The sequence below is a fragment of the Ranitomeya variabilis genome, chromosome 8 (genome assembly GCF_051348905.1).
Source record: "Ranitomeya variabilis isolate aRanVar5 chromosome 8, aRanVar5.hap1, whole genome shotgun sequence".
Taxonomy (NCBI): Eukaryota; Metazoa; Chordata; class Amphibia; order Anura; family Dendrobatidae; genus Ranitomeya; species Ranitomeya variabilis.
In genome coordinates this window covers 180,884,757-180,889,579 of record NC_135239.1, presented here as the reverse complement: position 1 = coordinate 180,889,579, position 4,823 = coordinate 180,884,757, and the positions used below count along the sequence as shown (strand labels likewise).

Sequence of the window (4,823 nt, the reverse complement as noted above, 5' to 3'; positions counted from 1 at the left end):
GATGTTTTACTGCACTTACTGAGGTTATGGTGATGTATTAATGTACTGATGGTGGTTGTGGTGATGTGGCCATGTAGATGTTGTAACCTTTAATTTATGAGGCTTTTTACTAAAACATTATAGTGTGCTGGACTAAAAATACAACTGTCTAAATGTCTGTGAGCTGAACAAGAAATTGACTAAAACCCCATACACTGTAGACAGCTGTCCTAACGTTCATCTGACAGCTATCTTACCCTGGTCTCCCATATAGAGGATTACTCACTCTGCCGAGAGTTCCTATGTTTTCTACGAAAGTCGCTGTTGGACATCTCTGGCAGCAGCTTATCACTTAAAGAGCAAAAGGATCTACAGTCCAAAATCGGACATACTGGATTCTGATCTCCCCTGACAGTCAGTCAGAGGCCCCCATACATATTGGACTGTCAGCGGAATCTGTTGGTGTCAGCGGGTTTGTCCAAATCTAGTCTATGTATGGGGGTCTTAACCACTATCTGAAGGGTATGAGCATTTTCATGGTATGTGTTAGGGTTGGCGGATTGCACTAAATTAAAATAAATTATAAAATGCAATCACAACCCGGGGTCTACCATGCTAGTGTAAATAATGACGGATAAAAAACTAGCAAATACACTGCTATAAAACCATACAGAGCGAATGGGATAGAGTAACAAGCTTAGAAAATATAAGTACCAAGCTCAGCTAACCACCGAGAGGCACAGAAAATATAAGTACCAAGCTCAGCTAACCACCGAGAGACACAGAAAATATAAGTACCAAGCTCAGCTAACCGCCGAGCAGCACTGAAAAATGAGAATTGTGCAATACCCTGTTAAACCCGCAGGGAAAAGCAGGTGGGTTGAGCTTGCCCCGCAACTGACCCATGCAGAACACACACAAAAGCATACAGACAGAGCCGATAAGCAAACAGTAAGCAAAGTGCTAAACTCTGCAAAACATCACATGATAAGAAGCAAATCTGACGCTAGGTGTGGTACCCTATTGCTCTCCCAGGGAAGTCTAGGCTGAGTTTGGACTTGCCCTGTAACTCAGCTGTGCTAACCGCACACACAACGGAAACAAGTTCTAAGCAAAGCGGGGTTTCCCACACTACACCACCTGCCTAGACACACAGACACTGGTACAAAAATGACTCACACACATGAGCAAACAGAATGGTAGCACACGCACACGCACACACACACGCTGCTGGAAGCCTTATATGCACTAGGCTCCACCCCAAACACTCACGCCCAGTCGGACTGGGCACCACCCGTGGGCCAATCCGGAGCTGCTACATCACCAGAGCAGTCAACGTCCAAGCACCAATGAGACGGTGCCACATCACGGACATGCTCAGTAAGATGATTTCTGGACTTAGACTCCAGAGGGTAGGGCTGCCTCTGTATACGACAGGTTACCATAGACTTTAGCTGGAGAGCCAGCAGTCACCATATGGACACTACAAAGCAGTGCAAGATCCTGGGACCGACGTCTGTGCTAAGCAACAATCCCAGAAGCCAGGCCTGAGTTGGAGACCGCAGAGGCAGATAAGGCTTTAGAATCCATCCCACGCAGCAGAAGAATCCTGGTGTCTAATAGTATGTGTACGTTTCTTTTGAACTTCTGTGAATCCGTGGAGTTTTTCAACAGGAATACGCTTCAAGACACATAATAGTCATTTTATTCATAAGTAACCTTTTTTTTGCTTCTTTTTGGTCATCTTTTCCAACATCTTTTAGCCATCAGCATATGAGTTCATTCTTTTTAGCATATATTTAGCACTTTTTCAGATGGGTTACAGAGCGGATCTGCCAGTAAAAAACGCTGTATGCACATACTCTTAGTCTGACTGATCAGCACGGAGTGTGACCACTTAAAGTGCCTACGGCAGCATGAATTCCAAATATGGCTCTGGTCATGCTCAAGTCAGGAAAGGTGTCAGGCCAGTCCGTGCACTGCGGTGCGATCCCCGCACAGGACAAACAACCGTCTGTCTGCGCCCTAATGCACAGTATCACTTGCTTTTCAGATGGTTGTGCCCCTTTACCTCTTGAGTTTCTGTGTGGCTGCACATTTATTATGTCTGCCCCTGGTCTATCTATTATCTATCTATCTACACTACTCAAAAAATTAAAGGGAACACTTAAACAAGAGAATATAACTCCAAGTAAATCAAACTTCTGCGAAATCAAACTGTCCACTTAGGAAGCAACACTGATTGACAATCATATTCACATGCTGTTGTGCAAATGGAATAGACGACAGATAGAAATTATTGGCAATTGTCAAGAAACCCTCAATAAAGGAGCGGTTCGGCAGGAGGGGACCACAGAACACATCTCAGTGCCAATGCTTTCCGGACAATGTTTTGGTCATTTTTAAATGTTGGTTGTGCTTTCACACTCGTGGTAGCATGAGACAGACTCTACAACCCACACAAGTGACTCAGGTGGTGCAGCTCATCCAGGATGGCACATCAATGCGAGCTGTGCAAAAAGGTTTGCTGTGTCTGTCAGCATAGTGTCCAGAGGCTGGAGGCACTACCAGGATATAGGCCAGTACACAAGGAGATGTGGAGGGGGCCATAGGAGGGCAACAACCCAGCAGCAGGACAGCTACCTCAGCCTTTGTGCAAGGAGGAACAGGAGAAGCACTGCCAGAGCCCTGCAAAATGACCTCCAGCAGGCCACAAATGTGCATATGTCTGCACAAACGGTTAGAAACTGACTCCAAGAGGATGGTCTGAGTGCCTGACGTCCACAGATGGGGGTTGTGCTCACAGCCCAACACCGTGCAGGACACTTGGCATTTGCCACAGAACACCAGGATTGGCAAATTTACCACAGGCGCCCTGTGCTCTTCACAGATGAAAGCAGGTTCACACTGAGCACATGTGACAGACGTGACAGAGTCTGGAGACACCGTGGAGAGCGATCTGCTGTCTGCAACATCCTTCAGCATGACCAGCTTGGCAGTGGGTCAATAATGGTGGGGGTGGCATTTCTTTGGAGGGCTGCAGAGCCCTCCATGTGCTCGCCAGAGGTAGCCTGACTGCCATTAGGTACCGACATGAGATCCTCAGACCCCTTGTGAGACCATATGCTGGTGCGGTTGGCCCTGGGTTCCCCCAATGCAGGACAATGCCAGACCTCATGTGGCTGAAGTGTGTCAGCAGTTCCGCAAGATGACGGCATTGAAGCTATGGACTGGCCCTCCCGTTCCCCAGACCTGAATCCGATTGAACACATCTGGGACATCATGTCTCACTCCATCCACCAACGTCATGTTGAACCACAGACTGTCCAGGAATTGCTCATCAGGAGAATGCCCAGGTGTTGAAGGGAGGTCATACAGGCACGTGGAGGCCACACACACTACTTAGCATCATTTCCTTGTCTTGAGGCATTTCCACTGAAGTTGGATCAGCCTGCAATTTGATTTTCCACTTTGATTTTGAGCATCATTCCAACTACAGACCTCCATGGCATATTAGTTGTGATTTACATTGATCGTTTTTAGGTTTTACTGCTCTCAACGCATTCCACTATAAAATAAATAAAGATTTACAACTGGAATATTTCATTCAGTGATATTTAGGATGTGGGAATTTAGTGTTCCCTTTATATTTTTGAGCAGTGTATTATCTATCTAATATCTATCTATCTATCTATCTATCTATCTATCTATCTATTTATTTATCTATGTATCTACCTGCCTAGCTATCTACCCAAGAAAAATGGTAACTCTGCAGATGTGGGACAGTGAAAAAATTGTTGTTTTTACCAATTTATGTGCAATGTTTTGGCTTTTTTATCAATCTATCAACTATGTATTATCCATCTATCTATCTATCTATCTATCTATTATCTATCAACTATCTATTATGTATCTATCTATCTATTATCTATCTATCAACTATCTATTATCTATCTATTATTTATCTATCTATCTATCGATCTAGCCATCATTTATCTATTATCTACTATCTATTATCTATCTATCATATATCACTTATCTATTATCTATCTATCATCTATCTATCTATTAACTATCTATTATCTATTATATATCACTTATCTATTATGTATGTATCTCTATTATCTGTCTGTCTATTTGTTTTTCTGTCATAGGTAGGAATCTTGCTGTGTTTATCACTTGTCACACACTATTAGGATATTGTGTGTAATATGATCTGATTATGATATAATATACATTTTCTGATCAATAAAACATCTCCTCCACAGTCAGTTCTAGTTTATATATAGGACCTCTATCCACAAAGCGTTGAATGCTCCTTTAACCTAATTTTTTATGTCAATACAGGATTTTAAGTACAAAAATCTTCCAAGTGAACGTTCTCGGGCAGATGTGAGACAATGTAGCAGAATGTCTCCATATTTTATTCCGCTCAGGTCCTTCTCATTTATTCCTGGGAGCTGGAGAGTAGCAGATGACATGGAGAGAGGTGTGTCTACGTCTTGATGTGGAGGTTGAGTCTTCTGAATTCGAGCTGTGCTGTGCTGATTTGGTGCTGAGAACAACTGAATTTCTACTGTGTGGAGCTGAAATGATCAAAAAATGAACCCCGGCCAGAGAGGCACATCTGTATCAGGTAGGATTTCCAAGAATAGACGGAAACAAAGTTTGCAATGAAAAAATGATTTTCCTGCCAAGAATTTGAAAGAGAACATTTACTCTGATGCTGAACTATGTCCCCGTATATTATCTGAGGGTATATGTCTGCAATTATAATGACAGGACCCAGATTTTGGAGCTGAAGCCGGCGCACATTTTGTAGCTCGGTGCATTTGACTTCCAGG

General features: G+C 43.4%; 1 protein-coding gene across 1 annotated transcript in view; it reads left to right on the top strand.

The window, feature by feature from the left end:
• The first annotated feature begins 4,475 nt into the window (after nucleotides 1-4,475).
• Nucleotides 4,476-4,823, top strand: part of SLC6A1 (solute carrier family 6 member 1) — a 269,163-nt gene continuing 268,815 nt past the window's right edge. The window contains exon 1 of the mRNA XM_077277620.1: nucleotides 4,476-4,615. The gene's annotated coding sequence lies outside the window, so the exon portion shown is untranslated. The remainder of the gene's footprint in view (nucleotides 4,616-4,823) is intronic.